Here is a 13,818-nt window from a genome sequence, read left to right on the forward strand (position 1 = left end):
AGTTGTCAAAGCCGCACCACTCATTAGCAGCGCAGGCCATACAGCAATCAGAACTGTCCCTGAATGTGCAGAGGCTTACAGCATCCACCACCGCTGTCGCCAGGGGAGGGCTGGGCCGGGTGGCAGGGTGACAATTGCCTCCCAGGCCGCCCTAACTTATGTTCAAAATGCCCACTACCATTTTATTTTTTATTCTGGTCTTGGAAGTCGGGCCGACCACTAGCTGTTGCATTCCAGGAGTTGTGGTCCACGCTCAAGCTCCCGGTGGGTGGAAAACAGAGCAGCGCAGAGGAAACTACAACTCCCTGGGACTGGATTCTTGGAAGCAGGCAGAGGCAGGGCATGCCAGGGAGTCGGGACACAGGGCTGGGCACTGGCTGACACTTGAGCCCAGGACCATTATACCCCCCCCCACCCCCAGGAGGCCATGGTGTGCAAAGACCTGCTGAGCTGAGATCACTGAGGTGAGAGACCCTAGCTGACCCCCATCCCCCCCCCCATACACCCCATGTAACCTGTCCCAGTGATCAGGCTGCATTGATGGGCACTGGGACCCTTCCTTTTCTGAATGAACACAGTGAATGATCTGTGCCGTTCGCTCCTGTTTTTGTTCTTAACTGAAGCATAGTAAACTATATTTACTCAGACTACTATTATAATTTCTGTATGTGCGTTGCACTTTGATATCACCTTTGGACTGTTTTTATATATTTTAGTTGCTTTATATCTTTGGAGTTTATGCACATGAGATTAGCTTTTATGTACTTTGACACTTTGTGATATTTTGCAATTTATAGCCTTTCAAAGTTTTTTAGCGTTTTTCAGTGTAGCTTTTTTTTTTCAATGGATAAAAACAAATTATAAACGCTGGCGAGCTGTGTTTTTGAGCTTTTATCGTTTTTCCCGCGGAAAAACTGCACTTTGAACGCAAATTTCTGGCGTTCAGAAAAGAAAACCTATAAACTCCACTGCTCATTAACAATAAAAAACAGCCATGTGTGCATGGACACATAGGGTAACATAGAATAAAGTGCAGTTTATGGGCTTTTAAAAAAAAAAAAGCCAAAACGCCAATAAACTACAGCTTATCAGCTTCAGTGTGCATGGAGCCTTATACGTGGTAGCGCAGGAACAATCACACATTCTAAACTATATTTATTCTGCATGAGTTTTTGAATGAACAGGAAGCCACTCGGCACAGGTCACTTCTCGTTCATTCACTGTCCAGTGCAGCTGAGGCTTTGGAGAAAGGGACTGGGGAATCTCTGTCCTCAGTCCCTTTCTTTGTCTCAAAAGTGAGACATCAGAGGTCTATTTGACCCTTGATATTTCACCAAAAATTCACAGCGGGGCTCCTAAAAAATTTGCAAAAAAAATTATAAAAATTAATATTGTAAAAAAAAATAAAAAAAAATAACACCATCCACTGCTCTGCTGATATACATGCATGTGTGTTTGTGGTCTGGGGTGCACCCCTTAATGCAATAGGTTGCACACACCAATGCCCCGGAGTTATCCAGCGTCTGCTTCTCCTTCCTAGACTGAGAAGCTGGCTCAAAGATGACACAATTGTGTGAGAGCGCTTTCACACGGTTTGCATTGATCTGTGTCTCTTCCACACTGGATAAATAAATACAGGTCACCTCTGGGGCACAGAGAAAATAATTGTTTTGTATGTTTTCTGTTCACAGCACAATACTGGTGTGATGTACAGTACGGTGTAGTGCAGAAAAAGACAGCATGAGTGGATGGCATTAAATGTCACTGCACGACACACTTCAAATAAAGTTGGTAAAAAAAATGCAAAAACAAACAACACACTATTCCATATGGCATTTAGCACTGACAAAAGCCTGCATGGTAAAACGCTGCATTTACCATGCAGACTAGTGTCATCCTATCCTTAAAGAGGTGTTCCGATTTTTGGATTGGTTGTCGGGTGCTGCTGCCACCATTCCTGGTAAGGGAACTGTGTCAGTGAAGTCTTTCAGCTTCACAGCTGGTTCCATACTTTGCATGCACGAAGCGTGCTGCGCTTTCTTATTTGCCCAGCAGTGAAGGAAGATGGGGGGGGGGACTTCCGAGGGATAACGCCGTCTCCTCCCTGAAAGGTACCAAATGTGGCGCCGGAGGGGGGGGATAGATAAGTGGAAGTTCCACTATTGAGTGGAACTCCGCTTTACAGTATATGTGAACACTTACCTTGCAAAACGACCCATCCAGTTTAAATTGAAATGAAAGGCAATACTTTTTTGTGTGTGTATGTATTTATGTGTGTGTGTGTGTATATATACAGGTGATACTCGAAAAATTTGAATATCATGCAAAAGTTCATTTATTTCACTAATGCAACTTAAAAGGTGAAACTAATATGAGAGAGACTCAATACATGCAAAGCAAGATAGTTCAAGCCGTGATTTGTCATAATTGTGACTATTATGGCTTACAGCTCATGAAAACCCCAAATTCACAATCTCAGAACATTAGAATATTACATGCAAATCAATAAAACAAGGATTGTACATAGAACAATATCGGACCTCTAAAAAGTATAAGCATGCATATGTACTCAGCACTTGGTTTGGGCCCATTTTGCAGCAATTACTGCCTCATTGCGGAAGCGATCAGCTTGTGGCACTGCTGAGGTGTTATGGAAAACCAGGATGCTTCAATAGCGGCCTTCAGCTCTTCTGCATTGTTGGGTCTCATGTCTCTCATCTTTCTCCTGGCAATGCCCCATAGATTCTCTATGGGGTTCAGGTCAGGCGAGTTTGCTGGGCAATCAAGCACAGTAATCCCAAGGTCATTGAACCAGGTTTTGGTGCTTTTGGCAGTCTGGGCAGGTGCCAAGTCCTGCTGGAAAATGAAGTCAGCATCCCCATAGAGCTCGTCTGCAGAAGAAAGCATGAAGTGCTCCAAAATCTCCTGGTAGACGGCTGAGTTGACCCCAGACTTAATGAAGCACAGTGGACCAACACCAGCAGATGAAATGGCTCCCCAAATCAACACAGACTGTGGAAACTTCACACTGGACTTCACGCATCTTGCAGTGTGTGCCTCTCCATTCTTCCTCCATACTCCGGCTCCTTGGTTTCCAAATGAGATGCAAAATTTGCTCTCATCAGAAAAGAGGACTTTGGACCACTGAGCAACAGACCAGGTCTGTTTTTCTTTATCCCAGGTAAGATGCTTCTGACGTTGTTTGTTGTACAGGAGTGGCTTGACAAGAGGAATGTGACATTTGAAGCCCATGTCCAGGATCCGTCTGTGTGTGGTGGCTCTTGATGCACTGACTCCAGCCTCAGTCCATTCCTTGTGAAAGTCCCCAACACTTTTGTATGGCCTTTTCCTGACAATGCTCTCCAGGCTGCGGTCATCTCTGCTGCTTGTGCACCTTTTTCTTCCACACCTTTCCCCTTCCACATAACTTTACTGATGTGCTTTGATATAGCACTTTGGGAACATCCAACTTCTACTTGCAATTACCTTTTAAAGGCTTTCCCTCCTTATGAAGGGTGTCAATAATGGTTTTCTGCACAACTGTCAGTCTTTCCCATGATTGTGATTCCTACTGAACCAGACTGAGAGACCATTTAAAGGCTCAGGAACCCTTTTCAGGTGTTATGGCTTAATTAGCTGATTAGAGTGGGACACTTTGAGCCTAGAATATTGCACCTTTTCACAATATTCAAATTTTCTGAGATTGTGGATTTTGGGTTTTCATGAGCTGTAAGCCATAATCATCACAATTATGACAAATCACGGATTGAACTATCTTGCTTTGCATGTAATGAGTCTATCTCATATATTAGTTTCACCTTTTAAGTTGCATTAGTGAAATAAATGAACTTTTGCACGATATTCAAATTTTTCGAGTATCACCTGTATATACAGTATCTCACATTTTTGTAAATATTTTATTATATCTTTTCATGTGACAACACTGGAGAAATCACACTTTGCTACAATGTAAAGTAGTGAGTGTACAGCTTGTATAACAGTGTAAATTTGCTGTCCCATCAAAATAACTCAACACACAGCCATTAATGTCTAAACCGCTGGCAACAAATGTTAGTACACCCCTAAGTGAAAATGTCCAAATTCGGCCCAATAAGCCATTTTCCCTCCCTGGTGTCATGTGACTCGTTGGTGTTACAAGGTCTCAGTTGTGAATGGGGAGCAGGTGTGTTTAATTTGGTTTTATCACTCTCACTCTCTCATACTGGTCACTGGAAGTTCAACTTGGCACCTCATGGCAAAGAACTCTCTGAGGATCTGAAAAAAAGAATTGTTGCTTTACATAAAGATGGCTTAGGGCTATCAGAAGATTGACAAGACCCTAAAACTGAGCTTCAGCACAGTGGCCAAGGCCATACAGCAGTTTAACAGGACAGGTTCCACTCAGAACAGGCCCCGCCATAGTCGACCAAAGAAGTTGAGTGCACATGCTCAGCATCATATCCAGAGGTTGTCCTTGGCATATAGACGTATGAGTGCTGCCAGTATTGCTGCAGAGGTTGTGGGGGGGGGGGTCAGCCTTTCAGTGCTCAGACCATATGCCACACACTACATCATATTGGTCTGCATGGCTGTCGTCCCAGAAGGAAGCCTCTTCTATGTGGGTCGGGACCCTTCGGGGTAAGACCGCGCGATATTAAGATACCACTCAACTCAACTTAAAGATGATTTACAAGAAAGCCCGCAAACAGTTTGCTGAAGACAAGCAGACTAAGGACATGGATTCCTGGAACCATGTCCTGTGGTCTGATGAGACCAAGATAAACTTATTTGGTTCAGATGGTGTCAAGCATGTGTGGCAGCAACCAGGTGAGGAGTACAAAGACAAGTATGGTGATGGACTGGCCACGCATGTATCCAGACCTAAACCCTATTGAGCATCTGTGGGGCATCCTCAAAGCGCAAGGTTGCTAACATCCACCAGCTTGTGATGTCGTCATGGAGGAGTGGAAGAGGACTCCAGTGACAACCCGCAAAGCTCTGTTGAACTCCATGCCCAAGAGGGTTAAGGCAGTGCTGGAAAATAATTTCCGCCATGCAAAATATTGACACTTTGGGCCCAATTTAGACATTTTCACCTAGGGGTGTACTCTAGACATGTGCAATTCATTTTGTTCCAAATTAATTTTGGCAGGTTTTTTTTCTCTTTTTTTTTTTTTTCGCCATAATTTAAAAAGGAAGCCTATTGCTGGCAAAGCCCTGTTTCTGGGGTCCCACAATATATATAATATGGGGCTGACTTTGCTGACCTCTCCTTGTGAAAATGTTAGTTGAAAGGTATCATCTTGGTGCAGTCGCTTAAATGTTTTCCAAATTATTGTTCATGAAAATAGTTTATATGGAAAGAAAATACTGCGCTCAGTCAGTGTGATCTTGGTGATGGACTGCACTCTTGGTCACATGCTCCCTATAGCTGGAGGTACTGGATATTTCTAAGGGCTCTGAAAGTCATACAGCATCAAATGTGAAAATGGGTATGAGGTAGGGAGGAGGAAGGAAGAGGGAAGGTGGGTTAGCAAGACATCCCAATTCTTTGCCTATTCAAGTATCCTTTAAAATAATGTTGGTTAACAGTGAAAACTATGGGCCAGATCCACAAAGAAGTTACGACACGCCGCGTAACTTCTAGGTTGCTCCGGCGTATCATTGTTTTGTATCCACAAAACAAGATACGCCTGAAGCTGGGCTAGATCCGACTGGCGTACGTCTTAGTACGCCGGCGAAGCACCTAGCGCTTCGACGGAAGCGCTAGGTGGCGCTTCCGTCGATTTCTGCGTTGAGTATGCAAATTAGCTAGATATGCCAATCCACAAACGTACGTCCGGCCGGCGCATTTTTTTACGTAGTTTCCGTAAGGTTTTTTCCAGCTTAAAGTTACCCCTGCTATATGAGGCGTACTCAATGTTAAGTATGGACTTTGTTCCCGCGTCCAATTTTAAAAAATTTACGTAGTTTGCGTAAGTCGTTCGCGAATAGGGCTTTGCGTAGAATTACGTTCACGTCGAAAGAATTGGCTTGTTCCGGGTTAATTTGGAGCATGCGCACTGGGATAGCCCCACGGACGGCGCATGCGCCGTTAAAAAATAAAGTTATTTACGTCGGGTCAAGACGTATTAACATAAAACACGGCCACAACTTATTGATTTGAATTGCGCGCCCTTTCCCCGACACAGTTACATTACGCCGCCGTAACTTACGGCGCAAATTCTTTGTGGATACGGGAATTGCGCTGTAAGTTACGGCGGCGTAGTGTATCTGAGATACGCTACGCCGGACGGAAACATGCGCCGTGCTACGTGGATCTGGCCCTATGTCTGTAAGGAAGAAATGATGGAACATTTCAATAATCATTTTTTATAATGATAATTACCGTATATATAAAAGAAAAAGCACTGGATCTATCTATGCAGATCAACACAGTTCAACTGATAATGGTGTGAATGAGCTCTTGATATCACAAAACCTGCTGTGTTTTCTTTATTATTTTTTGCATAGCACAAGTGGTGTACATGGATTTCGGGCAAATGAGGATTATGTAGCTCAAGATATTAACTCTCCCCGAGTTTGTCTTGACTGGCACGCCATGCCACAGACATGTTTCCATCTGTGTTTTAGTTGAGATTTGTAAAGGCTAAAGCTTTTTAATATTGATCTGGCCAGTATAAGAACAGACTGTCCTCTAAATCAAGGCTTTCTGCCTTTCATTTAAACAAATGGAATAAACATGGGGATTGATCAAAAACTGAATAATATGCAAGTTTGGCATGCAAGTTTGGCATGGAGTCTATCTATTGCAAAGTGGTTGGAATAAATGTAATGTTTGCATGTAAAAACTGGCATAGAGAGAACTGGCATTTCTAGTTGCGCCCAATCCAAGCTGTGGCACTCGTGGGCATTGATAGGTGGCACTGATTGCTGGCACTGATTCGTGGCACTGTTATGCAGGTGGTACTGGCAGGCAGTACTGGTGGGCACAGATGTGATGACTGTGCATCTTCCTCTTCGGGACAGATGTCCCTTGCACAGAAGCCAGTGATCGGCTTTTTTTTCTCCTCACGCTGTCTCCTCACAATGTTTACCGATCTTCTGTTTACATCACGTGATCAGCTGTCATTGGCTGACAGCTGATCACGTGGTAAGGGGCCGGGATCAGCCCCTTACTCCAATCTTTGATAACCTGATCGTTGACTCTGTGATCACAGCGTGCGGGGAGCATGCAAAGGGGAGGACGTCTATTGATTCAAGCCACAGCAATGTGTAGTACCGCATATGATCTGAGGTGGGGGGCTCTGGAGCCGTTCGTAAAACCTTGGAAATACTGCATTCCTGAGCCTTTCCAAGGTTTTCCCAGCTGTCCTCTGGCCTTTCCAATCGTTTCCAAGGCTCTTCGGCGCCCTCCACCTCTGGCCGCGTGCGGTATTGCATGCCATTTGAAGTCAATGCGGAACAAATTATTTTCATTTCCATTGACTTCTATGGGGAAACTCGCTTTGATATGCAAGTACTTTGGATTACGAGCATTCTCCTGAAACAGATTATGCTTGTAATCCAAAGTTCCACTGTATCTCATTTGTATAGGCATCTGTACTTATCACCTGTATTTTCTGGGTACTGAAATATTACAGTATTTCATGTCACCAGGCTACTTATGTTATCCAGCATAGTTGTGCAAATCTCAGGACTAGAGGGACAGAAATACAAATTCTTTGGTCAGTAAAAAAGCTCCTACATATGAATTTTGTGTATTTGTTCGTCTAGAGTTCAACTTAATGTTCAGTAACAATATCAATGCCCTATAAAGCTGTAAAAGGAAAAACATGTGACTAAAATGTATTAAGTTGTCATGCAGGGCAGTCCTAATATATTTTCAATATATTCATTATTTGAATTCCTTACTCTAACAACAATCAGTATTCTTAGAAACAATATATTGTAAGTAGACAGACTCTTACTAGGTGGAAGCTTGACAGGAGGGCGTTCACATATAGTACATGGAGCAGCAAGGGGTCATCAAATCAGATGCAGCAGCTCCCTTCTATGAGTACTGAACACTGTACAATTACTAGCAGTAGGGAACGACATTATTTTATTGTTTTTTTAGATGCTTAAAAATAAAAAAAGAGTTTAGCTTAAGGGAATGGGTGTGTGTAAAATAGACCAGCGACGCTTACAAGTCACTTCCCCCCGATCGGGCGCATCTGGCACTTGTGCCCAATCAATCTCAAGGCTGCACGAATATTTTAATCTAGTTTTATTCCTGCAAGACTGACATATACAGGGGTTATATAAAAAGTCCACACATCCCTGTTAAAATGTCAGGTTTCTGTGATGTAAAAAAAACTGAGACAAAGATAAATCATTTCAGAACGTTTTCCACCTTTAATGTGGCCTATAAACTGTACAACTCAGTTGAAAAACAAACTGAAAGATTTTAGGAAGGGGAAGTAAAAATAAAAAAATAAAATATTGTGTTGCATAATTGTGCACACCTTCTTTTAACTGGGGATATAGCTGTGTTCAGAATTAAGCAATCCGTATTCAAACTCATGTTAAATAGGAGTCAGTACACACCTTCCATCATTTTAGAGTGCCTCTGATTAACCCCAAATAAAGTTCAGCTGTTCTAGTAGGTCTTTCCTGACCTTTTTCTGCCTCCTACAGCAGAAGCCAGCAGAGAGGGCAAAAAGAGAGCATTCAAAGCATCAGAGGGATCTCATTGTTAAAAGGTACCAGTCAGGGAAGGGTAGAAAAGATTTTCCACGGCATTAGATATACCATGGAACACGGTGAAGACAGTCATCATCAAGTGAAGAAAATATGGCACAACAGTGACATTACCAAGAACTGGACGTCGCTCAAATATTGATGAGAAGAAAACTGGTCAGGGAGGCTGCCAAGGGGCCTATAGCAACATTAAAGGAGCTGCAGGAATATTTGGCAAGTACAGGCTGTGTGGTGCATGTGACAACAATCTCCCATATTCTTTATATGTCTGGGCTATGGGGTAAGAGTGGCAAGATGGAAGCCTTTTCTTACAAAGAAAAACATCCAAGCCTGGCTAAATTTTGTAAAAACACATCTGAAGTCTGCCAAAAGCATGTAGGAAAATATGTTATGGTCTGATGAAACCAAGGTTGAACTTTTTTGGCTATAATTCCAAAAGATAGGTTTGGCGCAAAAACAGCACTGCACATCATCAAAAGAACACCATACCCACAGTGAAGCATGGTGGTGGCAGCATCATGCTTTGGGGCTGTTTTTCTTCCACTGGAACAGGTGCCTTAGTCAAGCTAGATGGGATTATGACCAGTTCCAAATACCAGTCAATATGGGCACAAAATCTTCAAGCTTCTGCTAGAAAGCTGAACATGAAGAGGAACTTCACCTTTCAGCATTAGAACGACCCAAAGCATAAATACAAATCAACAAAAACATTTTAACAAGAGTGTGTAGAATTTTTATATCCACTGTAACTTAGGTCTGTTGCCTTGGTGGTATGTTTTTGGTCATTTGTCATGCTAGAAGACCGATCTACCACCCATCTTTTCAGTGTTCTGGCTGAGTGAAGAAGGTTCTCATCTAAGATTTTACAATACATGGCCCCATGGCCCTTAAATGTGGCAAAGTCGGCCTGCACCTCTATCGGAAAACCGGCCCCCAAGCACAATGTTTCCCACTCCGTGCTTGACTGTAGGGATGGTGTTTTTATGGTCATAATTGGTACTTTGCTTCCTCCAAACACAGCGAGTCGAGTTAATGCCAAAGAGCTAAATTTTGGTCTCCTCTAACCACAGCACTTACTCCCAATCCTTCTCTGAATCATTTAGATGTTCATTGGAAAACTTCAGACGGGCATGTACATATGCCTCCTTGAGGAGGGGGACCTTGCGGGCACTGCAGGGTATCCATCTATGGCTGCATATTGTGTTACCAATCGTTTGGTGACTGTGGTTCTGGGCTGATCCCTCACTTTTCTCGTTATCATTGTTGCCCATGAAGTGAAATCTTGCATGGAACTCCAGACCGAGGGTGATTGATGGTTATTTTGTATTTCTTCCATTTGTGAATAATCGCTTGGTTGTCTCCTTCTCCCCAAGCTTCTTGCTGATGGTCTTGTAGTCCATTCCAACCTTGTGCAGGTCTACAATCTTGTCCCTGATGTCCTTTGACATCTCTTTGGTCTTTCCCTTGATGGTGAGATTTGAATGGACGATAGAGATTCTGTGGACATGTGTCTTTTATACACATAGTTGTCATTAGGAGAACCTTCTTAAATTTACAGGACTAAACCGTGTACCACATGAGCACGTACTGTAGCCAGTCTGTGGGAGCCAGAATTATTGTTGATTGGTAATGGATCAAAAACGTTATTTTACTTGCCGAACTGCAACTCAATTTATAACATTTGTATCGTGTTTTTTTATGGATTTTTGGTTGATATTCTGTTTCTATAGATTAAAATACACCTATGATAAAAATTATAGACCCTTCCTTCATTTCTTTGTAAGTGGGCAAACTTACAAAATCTGCAGGGGATAAAATAATAATTTTTGCCACTGTATCCACACAAGCAATGCTTTTACCATATTATGGTTATATAAAATCTGTTTGTGTTTTTTACCATTTCGGCAGGACATATGACGTAATATGATGTTAGATAATGGGAGGGGATTCTTGCTTTTTTGTTCTTGATTGGTAGATGTTAATTAAAATATTTTGCACAACTGTATGCACATATCACATGCCTAATAAAGGGGCCCTGCGTGGCTCCAAAACATTGCACTTTTTGCAATGTGATCCTTCTTTAATGAAAGAACAGTTCGGACTTATTTGAAGATCTGTGGTGTGCTGGTGAATATTTATACAGCGTGTGTAAAATAGGTCACCTACAGTATATGCAAATAATGCTAAGCGAATCATTGAAATAAGGGTTTATTAAAATAGCCAAAGGGCAACTTAATTGAGTTGCCACTTGGCTTTTTTAATAAATTGGTAATTTCAGTGTTGCACTTAGTCTGGAGCCCCTCTGTTCTTCTCTTCCGTATCACAGAGTTGCCTGCTTCACTCTAAGGAAGCTGCTGCTGGTGCTGCTATTCATCAGATAACTATATACTCTATTAATGGACTTATTATCTGTATTATGATGTTCCTATGACTGGGAATCTTTTGTAATACATCCCTCTAGCGCCATAATGCTATCAATGCATGGAGAGGCTGATCAATGGCAAGGTCTACTCTTCTGTTCAGAGAACATAGGTGTGAATGGAGGAGAGGACAGGAGGGACTCCATCAGTGTTAGACCCAAGTCAGTTTATCCATACAGCTCCAGAAATTCTGTGTTATAAAGAAGACCCGTCATCATTAGAAGGAAGCTTCTACAGTATTTAACATACAGAAAAACATGGTACGTACTTCATTACAGTTAAGATATATGAAGCTGTCCCCCCCCCCAAAAAAAAACGGAACTAAACTTCAGCCTTGGCGTGTATTTAAAACCAAAGAATTACAGTCTTTTATTTGTTCCCTTATGTTCTGTTAAATTATAGAATTCAAAGAATTTTGTTATTTCAGTTTAATATATGCAAAAATACTTGATACCTATTGATCCTGCCAGAAATTCAGTGCTTTACTATGCCCTGTCTAATCTGCAGTCTTATCTCAAGCATTATTATTAATCCTGCATAGTCCATCTCTGTGGACCACAGAACACCATCTCTCTGTGTTCTAAAATATAAGGAGAGGGGAAGTTGTTTTGTAGTTTCAGGGTGACAACGCTGTGTTTGCATGTTCTCCCTGTGTCTGCGTGGGTTTCCTCCGGGTACTCCGGTTTCCTCCCACACTCCAAAGACATGCTGGTAGGTAAATTGGATCTCGTCCAAATTGGCCCAGTATATATGTATATATGTGTGTATGACTGTGTGTCCCTAGCGTGTCGAGATCCTACGGGGTAAAAATGACCGCACCAGCCAAGCAGATACTGGCTGGAAAAAGCGCCCAGAGGCGATTCAGTTCGCATGCGTTGCGCTATACAAGTCATTCATTCATTCATTCATTCAACGATGTTCCTCCATGGATACAGTATAGTAAGCGTTGTCACCCTAGAACAGAAAATGGGCCACTGGGACAATCACCAGGTGAAAAGTAAAGGAAAATAAGTATAAAATTAAAAGACAAATCAACTAAGGATAGGTGAACTACAATAGATGACATTTTAGCTCTTTGGATACATTTTTAAATACAGATACGGTTTAGGTACTTAACTACGTACAGTAATTCTCACCCATTAAAACCTTTTTTTTTTTTAAACCAACACAAGGAACAGTTCTAACTCTGTTGCAACCCCATTGCTCAGCCCCCCCCCCCTTACCCCTACAGTGATTATCTTACGGTGCAGTGGGGGTTCATATGATAATAACAAGAGGGTTGAGGTTCGGGACTTTGAATGAGGCACATAAGTGGAGCAGTGGATCCGTTTGAAAAAAGCAAGTTTAATAAAATAAACACAAGTTATACAAATATCTTGGCCAGCAGGCTCTGTATAAAGATATGAGTTAACATCAAGTATTAAAAATAGCTAAGTCACATCATATATGATAACGTAATGCATCTAGGATGGCCTGTAGATTTGAATGCTCGACACGTTTCTGCGACTATATTGCCTCATCAGGAGCAAATGCATATAATCTGAAAAAACATTGTACGTATGTATGAGGGTCAGTAGAATGTATTTAAGACTCTCCAAATAGGGTAAAATAAAATGAAAGGGGAAAGAAGGAGACAGATAAGGGTATGGAGGAAGGAGATTATCCAGCCTCCTACTTACACATTGAAGCACTAGATGTGCTGGTGGCACCGTACCGGCGGAAATTGTCGTGCATCCCGCCTGGGAGCTGAGGGGACGAGGAGCCCCAAGGGAACCGGACACTAACATTGAACCTCCAACGGGATGGTAACGCCCACACTGGCACTGTTGATGATGCTGGGAACTTACCTTGGAAGTGTCTAAGGAAATATAAGGGAGAAAGGGCGTTTGGGATGTAAAAAAGGTATGCAGGTGTATAAGCTCATAGTGATGAGCACTGTAGTTATGAAGTGACTGAGAGTGGGATAACACTGTATTAAAACAGATCTGTCAATGTGAGTGTGGGGGGAGAGAGTATATTAGAATATGGCATGAAGGTATATGTTGTGTGAAGGGTACATTGATATAATGTATATATTAAGAGAGTTGGGGGGGTGAGTGGTAGAAAGTGTTATAGAGAAGGAGCCACTATCTCCAACTGGGGTCCACAGAAATTACCTGGTATGTGCCAAAACCATGCTCAAAATGGTGAGGTATTGTGGGGGGCCTGGAATCCGCAGCCAGTGAACAGCGAGGATGCTCAAACCATGCGGGGAGCTATGAGGAAACCCAGATTGCCCCCAGGGACACACCCCCAGTGTCACGCTGGCGTGACTAAAAAGGGGAGGGACCTACGCCTAGAGCGGCATCCGCCGCCCATATCGACAAGTGGTCGTATAGCTGCTGGACCTGTCATAGGCACTCTTTAAGAGTGCCCTTTAAGCCCATCCTTTCTTTATAAATGGAGGACAGCTGAATGAATGAAAGGTCCACCTTCTCCATCTCCACCACTTTACATTGATGGATGTTATAGTACAGCTTCTATGAATAGAGGGGGCAACATAGTGGGCATAGTCGGCACTTAAGTGCTTGTGACAGGTCCATCAGCTGTATTTACTTCTGCAGCAGCAGAAGATTACCGTTGTGGGGGTATTGGGTGGGGGAAGGGTGGGGCGCAG

The 13,818-nt window shown here is 42.7% G+C and overlaps 1 protein-coding gene across 2 annotated transcripts in view; it reads left to right on the top strand.

Moving 5' to 3' along the window:
* Window positions 1–13,818, top strand: part of CCDC148 (coiled-coil domain containing 148) — a 306,991-nt gene that overhangs the window by 4,770 nt on the left and 288,403 nt on the right. The window lies entirely within an intron of this gene.

Source organism: Rana temporaria, chromosome 6 (genome assembly GCF_905171775.1).
Source record: "Rana temporaria chromosome 6, aRanTem1.1, whole genome shotgun sequence".
Taxonomy (NCBI): domain Eukaryota; kingdom Metazoa; phylum Chordata; class Amphibia; order Anura; family Ranidae; genus Rana; species Rana temporaria.